We start from the raw sequence: 13,521 nt of genomic DNA, 5'->3' as shown, positions 1-13,521 counted from the left end.
TTCCTTGGGATCAACCAATCAACATGCAACCAATCAACATGCAACCAATCAGTGCATGAAATGTAACTACTATTGTACATTTCAGACTTGGAGGGAAAAAAAGGCCAATTCCTAATCTACAAGGCTACTTACCTCTACTTTCAGATGTATTCCAGTTTGGAAGGCAAGCTTTCTGGTCACCCTATGAGTAAGTGACTGGGATGGTGATCATGACTCAGAAGCATCCTTCATGCTGCATTTTATCTAACTTCTTTTTCCCTTTCCTTTCCTTTCTCCATGTCACCGCCAGATTTTTTGGATGTTTTTTTCTGAAAACAAAACAAGAACATTCATTAGCAGCTCTTTCACATGAAAATAAAGAATTGTAATCTTCATTGTAGGTCCAGCAGTGAATCATTTCTTGAAAAGCTGTATGCAAAACACTGTTGTTCTTCTCTTGGCTTAGCCGATGAAGACAAGCGCAGAAGCTGGTTGGCACAGAGGTGATCCAGAACAAACTCGCTCTTCTTCAAGTAGTCTGACCTAACCCTATGGGTCTGAATGTAAGCACGGTATAAAATCAGTAGGTGACACAATGAGACAGCAAAGTAGATCTCTGATATTTTAAAACATTATTATAATGAGTGGTACAAGGAAGATGTGTTTTTGGATGTCAATTATCATTGGTATCAAAGGGATTAAGGAATTAAAATTTTATTTAGTCCCTAAGCAGTCAATTAAGATGTGATCCACCCAAGCAATGTGATTTGAAAACTTAGATTCTTGTTTTAATTCCTCTGAAAATAGTAGATATTGCCTTGATCTGAATTTAGTATGGCCCTTTTGGCAATAGGCACAGTTTGTGAGAATTATCTGTTCGGCAGTGGGTCATGCGTGTGTGCTCAGGGGCTCAGTTGTGTCCAGCTCTTTGCAACCCTATGGACTGCAGCCTGTCAGGTTCCTCTGTCCATGGGATTTTCCAGGCAAGAATACTGGAGTGAGTTGCCACTTCCTCCTCCAGGGGTCCTTCCTGACCCAGGGATTGAATCCACCTCTCTGTGTCTCCAGCATTGGCAGTGGTAAAGGCCATTTTATCCTCCATATGTAGATGGCTGCCTTCAAATTGGGCACCTGGTTGAGCCCTGGAACCCTTAGTGTGAGAAATGCACTCAGTTCAGACTCACAAAACTGTTACAGGATGGCAGGATTCAGAATTGACTCTTGTAGCCAGATTTCCCCTCCTGAAATATGTATATTTTTGGTACAAGCAATGTTACATTAGTGTTCAGTGTGCTTAGATACCTTGTGAACAGCGCAAAGTTTCAGACGTGAGGGTATGTTCAATTAACCTTGGTAGAATAAAAGCCAACTCTTTGCTGGAACCTAAGTAGTATCTTGTTGGTTTGGATGATAATCTTATCCTAGGCACTGGCATACTGATACAAATGCTAATCCTCTTATGAATAAGTTTGATTGAATTTTTATTCTGGCTTCTATTTTTGGTCTCCTTCTGGAAAATGGGCTTCCCTGATGGCTCAGATGGTAAAGAATCTGCCGGCAATGCAGGAGACCCAGGTTTGATCCCTGGGTTGGGAAGATGCCCTGGAGAACGGAATGCCTACCCACTCCAGCATTCTTATCTGGAGAATTCTATGGACAGAGGAGCCGGAGGGGGTGGTGGGGGCTACAGTCCATGGGGTCACAAACAGTTGAACACTACTGAGGGACTAACTCTGCCAACTCTTCTGGAAAATGTCTTATGTGCCCCACAAATATCCTGTTGGGCCCATTTTTGAGGTGGATCGCAGTCTATGCTGCTGCAAAAACCCTCTTGCTCCAATGCTGAACTCAAGCATTCTGCTGCTAAATTCAAAGAATGGTAACTGTTTCTCAGCTTTCAGAAAATGATGATTTGATGGATAGGATTTTCTCAACTTCAAATTATTTTTTTCCACACTTTTCTTTAAGAATTTGGGTTGATCAAAGACAAAATGATTAAACAGATAGCAAATAAATTAAAACTCATGCTTTGATAGGTTTCCTGTTTTCTTTATGAGTGACCCAGGCAGTTCAAATCTGTGTTATTCAAAAAAAATCAGAAGTATTCGTCTTCTGAAACACAGACACTCCTGCTGTGTGTGTGTGCTTAGTCGCTCAGTCATGTCTGACTCCTTGCGACCCCATGGACTGTAGCCCGCCAGGCTGCTCTGTCTATGGAATTCTCCAGGCAAGAATACTAGGTGGGTAGGCATTCCCTTCTCCAGAGGATCTTCCCGACTCAGGGATCGAACCCGGTTTCCTATATTGCAGGCAGATTCTTTACCATCTGAGCCACCAGGGAAGCCCTGACATTCCTGCTACAACCTATTAAAGGCTTTTCTGCCTAGGGCAGTGAGAAAAACCCAGATGACCTGGTGTACAGAGGACAGGAAGGAGCAAAGGAAGTGGGAGGATGAGACTGGGCCTCACCCTGCCCTATTTTAACAAGGACTTGCCCAGTTCTGCATACCAGCCTCTGCTGAGTGGATAAGCAGACTGGCAAAACACTTGTAACTAAAAGAACAATTTCTCAGTAAGCCTGTTTCTTGGGGTGTAGAAACAGCTGAAAGGTTCTGAGTGGTTTTTAAGATGCCTTTTCCAAATGACACTTGTTCACTACCCAAAATTTATTTGTAGAACCAAAACTTTGAACAGGACCGGCTACGTAATTTATGGAGCCCAGTGCAAAATGCAAGGCCTCTTGTTGAAAATTGGACTTCCCAGTGGTGACAGCAGAGCATGAAGCCAAGCACAAGAATCTTCTGAGGGGAGGGGGAGAGCCTGGGGTACTGCACGGGTTGTGTGGGTACTGTACTGGGTTGTGTGCCCATGAAGAGCTTGACTCAGCAACTTTCCTTTGACTAGTTTTCTCAACAGCCACAAACTAGTGTTCTTGGGGGCGAGATCCCTAGAAACCAGCAACAGAGACCTAGGGCAACTTGTGGGACATTCCCATCTTGGGCTCCTGCCTGTGTTTTAACCAGCCTTCCAGGTGATTCTGTCTCACACTCATGTTTGAGAACCACTGCCACATGATGGATTTTGGTGCTTAAAATGATGGAGAAGGACAAATGTATGCTATCACTTATATGTGGACTCCAAAAAATGCAACAAACTAGTGAATATACAAAAAAAGAAACAGACTCACAGATGTAGAGAACAGACTAGTGGTTATTCGTCAGGAGAAGAAAGTGGGGCAGGTCAAAGAGAGGGGTGAGGGATAGAGAGGCACAAACTATTATACATAAAATAAATAAGCTATGAGGGTATATTGTATAACACAGGGAATATAGCCAATATTTTATAATAATTATAAATGGAACATAACTATTAAAAATTATAAATCACTGTTATACACTACAACTTACATAATATTGTGTATCAACTATACTTTGATAAAAAATAAAAATAATAATAAAATGAAATACCATGTAAAAAAAAATAATGGATTTGGAGGGTTTTAACTTCCTTTTTTAATTGTTATCTTCCTTTTTTTAAAATTCATTTTTAATTTTATTTTTTGGCTTGTATTATGTGGGATATTAGTTCCCTGACCAGGGATCAAATTCATGCCCTCTGCATTGGAAGCACAGAGTCTTAATCACTGGACCTCCAGAGAAGTCCCAAAATGATGAATTTTGGAATGGAAGTCATCTCAGGGGTCATGAGACCTATCTCATGTACAAGAAAATTAAGGGTGGGGTGAAGCAGAGTGAGGCCTAGAGCTCATGGTTAACTCTCTACTCATCTGCTGAACAATTTTTAGAGCACCGAATGGTCTGTGGTTCATCACTCATGGTCATCTTCCCAGCCAAGCCAGCTCATATCCCAGTTTTAAAGATGAGGAAATCAAAATGCCAAAATTGTTCAGTGAGTCCACAAGCAGAGCTGGAATCAAAACCCAGAATTCCTAAATGCCCTGCCCAGGGCCCTCTGCTCAGCCTACAGGTAATGCGATACAGGTGAGCTAACTGGCTAGCCACTCTCCACCAGCATCCAAACCCAACACCAACCAATGGAGCCCAAAGTCCCCAGGAAATGTGCAGCTCAGGGTGGCTCAGTCTGGTGTCCTGACAAGGACTGATGGAAGCCTGGGTTGTTCTGAAGAAGCTGGGGTTTGTGGTTCATGCCGTGTGGACTCATGGATCTCGCCACCGGCACAGAATTGAGTTAGGAGTTTTCTCTCCTAGTCTAAGGTTCTTTAGGAGGCCTGTAAATACCCTCTTCTGTATCCTCATGTCTGCTTCTTGCATTCCTATCATTCAGTTACTTTGAAAGTCTTGGCCTTGGCTTATCATTTTTTCCATTCTTAGGCCAAGGCTATTTGTAGTTTCTCCACCTGTCACCATGTATGTTAGGCTGCAAAGGGCGAGTGCAACTTCATGAATTGCATGATCCCAACTCAAGCTCCTTTAGAACACCACGCTTTCTTTGAACGTTCCATTCAAGGGATCCTTTATGAATCTTCACAGCTTTTCAGCTGTGCCCTTTCACTTGGGTTGGGTGATACATATTGAGTTAGATATGTATGAAGTTAGTTTCCTTTAAGGTTTGAATTATTTCCCATTTGTAAATGAGAGATCTTTGACAACTTACTAATTGCATAATATGCTCCTGATTACAGAAGTTATTGCACAAGTCCAAACCATACAGGATTATTATAGAAGAAATGCCATGGAAAGGAAGCAGGAAAACATAATGGAATAGAAAGTAAGAGGAAAGAAATTTTCAGAGTGCAATTTATAGTGCAAATGGGAAATAGTCACCAAAGCCATAATTGAAATGGGAAACTGTGAATATTATTAATCAAAAAAGAAAATGGAATGTATCATAGACCTAAACGTAAAAATCCTAGAAAATAACACAGAGAAAATCCAGGTGAGCTGGGATTTGGTGATGAGCTTTTAAATACAACACCATAAGTATTATCCTTGAAAGAAAGAAATGATAAGTTGATACAGAAAACAGACTTATGGTTACCAAAGGTGAAGTGGGGGAGGGATAAATTAGGAGTTTGGGATTAACATATACACGCCATTATATATAAAATAGACAACCAACAAGGACTTACTATATTGAGCACAGGGAACTATGCTCAATATTTTGTAATAACTTATAAGGGAAAAGAATCTGAAAAATATGTGTATAGTACAGTCCATGAGGTCACAAAAGAGTTGGACATGACTTAATGACTAAACAACAACAACATCTGAAACCAACATATTTCAAACCAACTACAGTTCAGTAAAAATAGTTTTTTTAAGTAATAAGTTGAACATTAAAAAAAAAACTCCTGTTCTGTGAAAGTTACTATTAAGAGAATGAAATGACAGGCTACATACTAGGAGAAAATACTTGCAAAAGACATCTCTGATAAAGGATGGAAAAGGAAAGTGAAGTCACTCAGTCGTGTCCGACTTTTTGCGACACCATGGAGCCTACCAGGCTCCTCCGTCCATGGGATTTTCCAGGCAAGAGTACTGGAGTGGGTTGCCATTTCCTTCTCTAGGAGATCGTCTCAACCCAGGAATTGAACCCTGGTCTCCTGCATTGTAGGCAGACACTTTACCATCTGAGTCAACAGGAAGTCCTGATAAAGGATAGTTATCCAAAATATACAAAGAACTCAAAACTCAACAGGAAGATCTGAACTGATACCTTAAGAGAGAATGTACAGATGGCAAATAAGCATATAAAATATGTTCTACATCATATGTCCTTCAGTTCAGTTCAGTTCAGTTCAGTCAGTCGTGTCTGACTCTTTGCGACCCCACTGGGAACTGCAAATTAAAACAATAATGAGATCCTATCACATACCTGTTAGAAAGGCTAATATCCAAAACACTGACAACCCAAACACTGGTGAGGATATGGAGCACTAAGAATTCTCACTCATTGCTGGTGGGAATGCAACACCATACAGCCACTTTGGAAGACAGTTGGAGTTTCTTACAAAAGTAAACATATGATCCAGAAATAGAGTTTACCCAAGTAATTTAAAAACTTAAGTCCATATGAGAACCTGCATATGAGTGTTTATAGCAGTTTTGTTCATAACTGCCAAAACTTGGAAGCAACCAAGTACATGAATGAATAAACAAATTATAGTACATTCAGACTGTGGAATATTATTCAATGATAAAAAGAAATGAGCTATTAGGCATAAAAAGACACAGAGAGGGACTTCTCTGATGGTCCAGTGGCTAAGAGTCCAAGCTCCCAAAGCAGGGGGCCCCTGGTTTGATCTCTGGTTGAGGAACGAGATCCCACATGCTGCGACTAAGAGTTCACGTGGCACCACTAAAAACAATCCTGCTTGCTGCAGCTTAAGATCCCACATGCACTAATGGTCCCTCATGCCATAAGATCTGGTGCAGCCATTTAAATAAAAAGTAAACAAATACATTTTTTAAAAAGCTGTATAAAAAAAGACATGGATTAAGTATAAATGTTTGCTATTAAGAAGAAGCCAATCTGAGAAAGCTACATACTATATGACTATGTATGACATTCTGGAAAAGGCAAAAATATTGAGACAGTAAAAAGATGGTTGCCTGGGATTTGGGGGGAGGAAGTAATAAAGGTGTCAAGCACAGGCCATTTTTAGGTCAGTGAAAGTATTTGATATGATTCTCTAATATAGGACACAAGTCATTATACACATATTTCAAGATCCAAAGACTCTACAATACCGAGTAGGAACCCTAATGTAAATGATGTACTTTAGTTACTCTGTGTGTGTGTGCTTGTAAGTCACTCAGTTGTGTCTGACTCTTTGCAATCCCATGGACTGTATGTAGCCTGGCAGGCTCCTCTGTTGTGGGATTCTCTAGGCAAGAATACAGGAGGGGTTGCCATTTCCTTCTCCAGGGGATCTTCCCAACCCAGGGACTGAACCCAGGTCTCCTGCATTGCTGTCAGATTCTTTACCATCTGAGCTACCAGGGAAGCCCACTTTAGTTACCATTTCCTTCTCCCGGGGACCTTCCCGACCCAGGAATTGAACCCAGGTCTCCTTCATTGCAGGCAGATACTTTACCAACTGAGCTATGAGGGAAGCCCCACTTTAGTTACTAGTAATGAATTAATGTTGGTGCATCAATTGTAACAGATGTACACCAATTGCAAGATGTTAGTAATAGGGGCGACTAGAAGTAATAGGGGAAATAGGTGAGGAAGTAAATGGGAACCCTCTGTACTTTCGGTTTAATTTTTCTGTAAATTTAAAAAACAAAACAAAAACTTAAAAAAAGAAGTCGATTAGTTAAAAGATCATATAAGCTTACAGTGGAATAAAGGATTAACCAAGCCTGAATCATCAACCTCTGGATTTCTTGTTATGAGGGGGGCTATACATTTTTCTTGTTTAAGTGACATCTTTGAGTGAACTCCAGGAGTTGGTGATGGACAGGGAGGCCTGGCGTGCTGCAATTCATGGGGTTGCAAAGAGTCGGATGTGACTGAGTGACTGAACTGAACTGAACTGAATCTTACTTTTTTTATGTGTAAAAGCACAGATACACATATAGTATCTAAAGAGATTTACAGATTCTCTCTCATATTTTAAGTGTATGGGAGAAGGTACAGGTTTAGGGGGGTAAAAAGCAAAAAAGATGCCTTATAATGAAAAAGCAAGTGACTTTTTTTTCACATTTTGCTTATCCATCCATCTGTCCATAGACATATGAGTTGTTTCCACCTCTTGGCTAGTGTGAACAATGCTGCTGTCAACACGAGTGTACAAGGATCTCTTTGAACCCCTACTTTCAATTTTGGGGGTATCTACTAGATCAAAGAGAATTCTGTGTTGCTGGATCATACAGCAATTCTATATCTAACTTTTTTGAGGAGCCTCCATATGGTTTTCCATCGTGACTGCACCACTTTGCATTCCCACCAACAGTGCACCAGTGTTCCAGTTTCTACACTTCCTCACCAGCACTTCATCTTCTGTGTGTGCGGGGGCAGGTCTGCTTTCCTTTTAGGTAACATGATGCTTCCACATTCAAATTTTGTAAGACTTTATTGATGGAAAACATGGTAGATGACGAAATCCTCACTTCTGTGTGGGATTTTTCCAGAACACTTTTCTCTGTTTATGCAGGTGGTCCTGAGTGCTCTGATACTGATCTCCCTTATGATGTTGGAGTTTTGTAAGATCAAGTGAGTTCTGGGTCATAAAAGGAAAAGAAAATTGTGTTTCAGTTGCTGTTGTTATTTAGTCACCAAGTTGTGCCCAACTGTTTTGCAACCCCAGGGACTGGACTATAGCCCACCAGGCTCCTCTGTCCATGGGATTTCCCAGGCAAGAATACTGGAGTGGGTTGCCATTTCCTTCTCCAGGGGATCTTCCTGACCCAGGGGTTCAACCCCCAACTCCTCCTTAGTGCAGGCGGATTCTTTACCACTGAGCCACCAGGAAAGCTCTTTTGGTTTTAATTTTCCACTATTATAGGCTTATTTTTAAACATTATGGGTTTATTTTTTAAACTTTTATTGTATTATTACTTTATAGTCCTTTATATTTTTCACATTTTTAATTCTCTTTTATTTCTTTTAACATAGTAGGCATATTTTATTTTATGTTCTGATTCTGGTCATTCCAATATCTGAAATGTTAGTCTGATTTTGATACTTAATTTTTTTCCTGCAAGGCCTTTTTTCTGCCTTCCATCCTTCTGTGTTTTGGGAGTTTATACCATGACTTCACATTTTCTTTTTTTTTTTTTTAAATTTTGGCTGCATCTTGAGGCATGTGGGACCTTAGCTTCCTGACCAGAGATGAAACTTGGTCCCCCTGCTTTGAGAGGCACAATCTTAACCACTGGACCACCAGGGAAGCCCCCAGACTTCCATTCTTTTGAAGCTGGTTGATAAGAATTTATTAAGCCCACTGTTGAAGGTGTCTGGTCCTCCAGACAGCATCTGGATTTACTTCTACCAGGACACTATGGGCACTGGTGATCGATGGCCATCTATATTTTGATTTGCTTTGCTTTGTTTAAAATACAATAGAGCATCATGAACATATAATAATGTGCATACATTTAAAATGTCTAATTTAGTAAAGCTGTCATGTGTATATACCTGTGAAACCATCACCACAGTCAAGATAGTGAAGATATCTGTCACTCCCCAGAGTTTTCTCGTGCCCTTTGTCATGTCTCATTTCTGCCCCTTACCACCCTAGGTAAGCACTCTTCTGCTTTCTGTCTCCATAGTTTGCAGCAAGTGGAATCCTGCCACATGCAGTCTTGTTTTTGGTCTCGCTTCTTTCCCTCGGCATAATTATTTTCCAATTTAGCCGTATTATTATGCGGATGAAGTGTTCATTTCTTTTTATTACTGAAAACTTTTCTCTTGAATGTATACTCATTCCCTGGGGCTTCTGCAACAAGTTTCCACAAACCAAATGGCTTGAAGCAACAGAAATGTATTCTCTCCACAGTTCTGGCGGCTGAAAGTCCGAAACTTCAGAAGACCACTCTTTTTCCAGGGGCTGTAGGGGAGAAACTGTTACTCACCTTTTCCAGTTCCTGGCAAAAGTGTGGAACCCTTTACTTATTGCTGCATCATAATCCCTGCCTCTGTGGTCAGAGGGCCTCCTCCTCTTCTCTTCAGGTCTCTAATCAGGTCACTATAACGGTATTTAAGGTTCATCTGGAAAATCCAGGATTATCTTTTCATTAGAAAATTCGTAAAAAAAAAAAAAAAAAAGGACACTTTTTCCAAATAAAGTAACATTCAGAGGTTTTGGGCATTATATCTGGATGTCTTTGGGGGGCAGTTTTTCAGCCTACCACAGAATGGATACACCACAATTCTTTAATCTACTCACCTGTTGCTGGCAATTATTTTCAGTTTTTGGCTACTACAAATATGAACACTCATGAATAAGTCTGAGTATGTACACATGTTTTCATATCTCTAGGTATATATCTAGGAGTGGATTGGTTGGATGATATGGTAGGCATATACCTAACTTTTAAAGAAACTGGCAAATCATTTTTCATCAGCAATGTCTGAGAGTTCTGTTTCTTCCACATCCTGGTTAACACTTGGTATGAAAACATGAGTTATTCAGTCATGTCTGACTTTTTGAGATCCTGTGGACTGTAGCCTACCAAGCTCCTCTGTCCATGGGATTCTACAGGCAAAAATACTGGAGTGGGTTCAGTTCAGTTCAGTTCAGTCACTCAGCCATGTCTGACTCTTTGCGACCCCATGAATTGCACCATGCCAGGCCTCCCTGTCCATCGCTAACTCCCAGAGTTTACTCAAACTCATGTCCATTGAGTCAGTGATGTCATCCAACCATCTCATCCTCTGTTGTCCCCTTCTCCTCCCGCCTTAAATCTTTCCCAATTCATCTTTTCAAATGAATCAGTTCTTTGCATCAGGTGGACAAAGTATTGGAGTTTCAGCTTCAACATCAGCCCTTCCAATGAATATTCATGGTGGATCTCCTTTAGGATGGACTGGTTGGATCTCCTTGCAGTCCAAGGGACTCTCAAGAGTCTTCTCCAACACCATAGTTCAAAAGCATTAGTTCTTCAGTGCTCAGCTTTCCTTATAGCTCAACTCTCACATCCATACCTGACCACTGGAAAAACTATAGCTTTGACTAGATGGAACTTTGTTGGCAAAGTAATGTCTCTGCTTTTGAATATGCTGTCTAGGTTGGTCATAACTTTCCTTCCAAGGAGTAAGCGTCTTTTAATTTCATGGCTGCAGTCACCATCTGCAGTGATTTTGGAGCCCAAAAAATAAAGTCTGACACTGTTTCCACTGTTTCCCCATCTATTTCCCATGAAGTGATGGGACCAGATGCCATGATCTTAGTGTTCTGAAAGTTGAGTTTTAAGCCAGGTTTTTCACTCTCCTCTTTCACTTTCATCAAAAGGCTCTTTAGTTCTTCTTTGCTGTCTACCATAAGGGTGGTGTCATCTGCATATCTGAGGTGATTGATATTTCTCCTGGCAATCTTGATTCCAGCTTGTGCTTCATCCAGTCCAGGATTTCTCAGGATGTACTCTGCATATAAGTTATATAAGTAGGGTGACAATATACAGCCTTAACATACTCTTTCCCAATTTGGAACCAGTCTGTTGTTCCATGTCCAGTTCTAACTGTTGCTTCTTGACCTGCATACAGATTTCTCAGGAGGCAGGTCAGGTGGTCTGGTATTCCCATCTCTTTCAGAATTTTCCAGTTTGTTGTGATCCACAAAGTCAAAGGCTTTGGCATAGTCAATAAAGCAGAAGTAGATGTTTTTCTGGAACTTGCTTGCTTTTTCAATGATCCAGTGGATCCTGGCAATTTGATCTCTGGTTCCTCTGCCTTTTCTAAATCCAGTTTGAACATCTGGAAGTTCACAGTTCACATACTGCTGAAGCCTGGCTTGGAGAATTTTGAGCATTACTTTACTAGCGTGAGATGAGTGCAATTGTGCGGTAGTCTGAGCATTCTTTGGCATTGCCTTCTTTGGGATTGGAATGAAAACTGATCTTTTCCAGTCCTGTGGCCACTGCTGAGTCTTCCAAATTTGGTGGCATATTGAGTGCAGCACTTTCACAGCATCATCTTTTAGGATTTGAAATCGCTCAACTGGAATTCCATCACTTCCACTAGCTTTGTTTGTAGTGATGCTTCCCAAGGCCCATTTGACTTTGAATTCCAGGATGTCAGGCTCTAGGTGAGTGATCACACCTTCGTGATTATCTGGGTTGTGAAGATCTTTCTTGTATAGTTCTTCTGTGTATTCTTACCAGAAATGGTATGGACCTAACAGAAGCAGAAGATATTAAGAAGAGATGGCAGGAATACACTGGAATGGGTAGCTATTCCCTTCTTCAAGGAATCTTCCCAACCAAGGGATCAAACCCAGGTCTTCTGCATTGTGGGCAGATTCTTTGCCATCTGAGCCACCAGGGAAGCCTAACACTTGGTACAGTAAATCTTTTTAATTCTAGCCATTCTAACATGCATGTGATGTTATCTCATTATACTTTTGATATTCATTTCCATGGTTAACAACTGATGTTGGCATCTTTTACAGTGTTTATTTGCCACCCCTATATTTTTATTAGTGAAGAGCCTGTTTAAATATTTTGCCCATTTTTAAATTGGATTCCTGGTTTTCTTGTGATTGAGTTTTGAAACATCTTTACATATTCTCGATATTTTACCTACATTTAGGTATTTACCTATTTACAAGATAGGGCTTGTATATATTTTCTCCCATATGCAATTTGTCTTTTCATTTTCTTACCAGTGTCTTTTGAAAAACAGAATCTCTTAATTTTGAGGAACCCCAATTTATCAATTTTTTTCCCTCAGGGATAATGCTTTGGGTGTCATATCATGTCTAAAATAATGATATTTGTCTAACCAAAGGGTAAACAGACTTTCCACAAGGTTTTCTTTCAGAAGTTTTATAGTTCTAGGTTTTACATGTACATCTATGATCCACTTTGAATTATTTTTTGTGTATTGTGCAATATATAAATTGAAGTTTAGTTTTTCGTATGGTTATTCAATTGTTCTAGCACCTGTGTTGAAAAGATTATTCATTCTCTGATTAATACCTCTGCAACTTTGTCAAAAATCGGTTCCTCAATCATTTTGCTGTATGGCAGAAATTAACACAGCATTATAAATCAACTATATTTCAGTAAAATTCTTAAAAAAAAAAACTAACAGCTTGGGAGGCTCAAGAGGGAGAGCATATATGTATACATATTGCTGATTCATGATGTTGTACAGAGTAAGTAATACAACATTGTAAAGCAATTATACTCTAATAAAAAATAGAAAATAAAAATAAATAAAATAAAATTAAGTCATGAGAAAACTGAAAAAAAAAACTGGCAGCTTTTAAAACCAATTGCTCATATATGTGTGAGTCTATTTTGGGGTTTTCTACTCTGTCCCATTGATCTGTTTGTCTATCGTGATGTCAATACTAATTGTTTTTTGTTTGTTTACCATAGGTTTATAAAAATTCTTGAAATTAGGTAGTGTTAGCTCTTCAATTTGTTCTTCTTTTTCAAGTTGGTGTTGGCTACTATAGATCCTTTGCATTTCTATATGCCTTTTGGAATTCCATTTTTCAATTTTTACAAAAAGCCTTCTATGATTTTGATCATGATTGCATTTACCCCATAGATCAATGTGAGTAGAAAATACATCTTGACAATGTTGACTTTTCTAGACCATGAACACAGTATATCACTGCTTTTATTTAGATCTTTCTTTAATAAACTTTTGTAGTTTTCAGTGTAAAGGTTTTATGTCTTTTGTTAGATTTATTTCTAAGTAGTTTATATTTTTGATGCTGTTAATAAGTGCCATTATTTTAAAATTACATTTTCTGGTTCTTCATTGATAGTATATAGATATATAATAGATTTTTATACAGCAGTCTTGTATTCCTGCAACCTTATAAAACTCATTGGTAGAATTAATCAGTTAAGCCATCAGGGTCTGGAGGTTTCTTTGTGG

This window comes from Bos mutus, chromosome 28 (assembly GCF_027580195.1).
Source record: "Bos mutus isolate GX-2022 chromosome 28, NWIPB_WYAK_1.1, whole genome shotgun sequence".
Lineage (NCBI taxonomy): Eukaryota > Metazoa > Chordata > Mammalia > Artiodactyla > Bovidae > Bos > Bos mutus.
The sequence above is the reverse complement of the archived record's forward strand: the minus strand, read 5'-3'. Positions refer to the sequence as shown.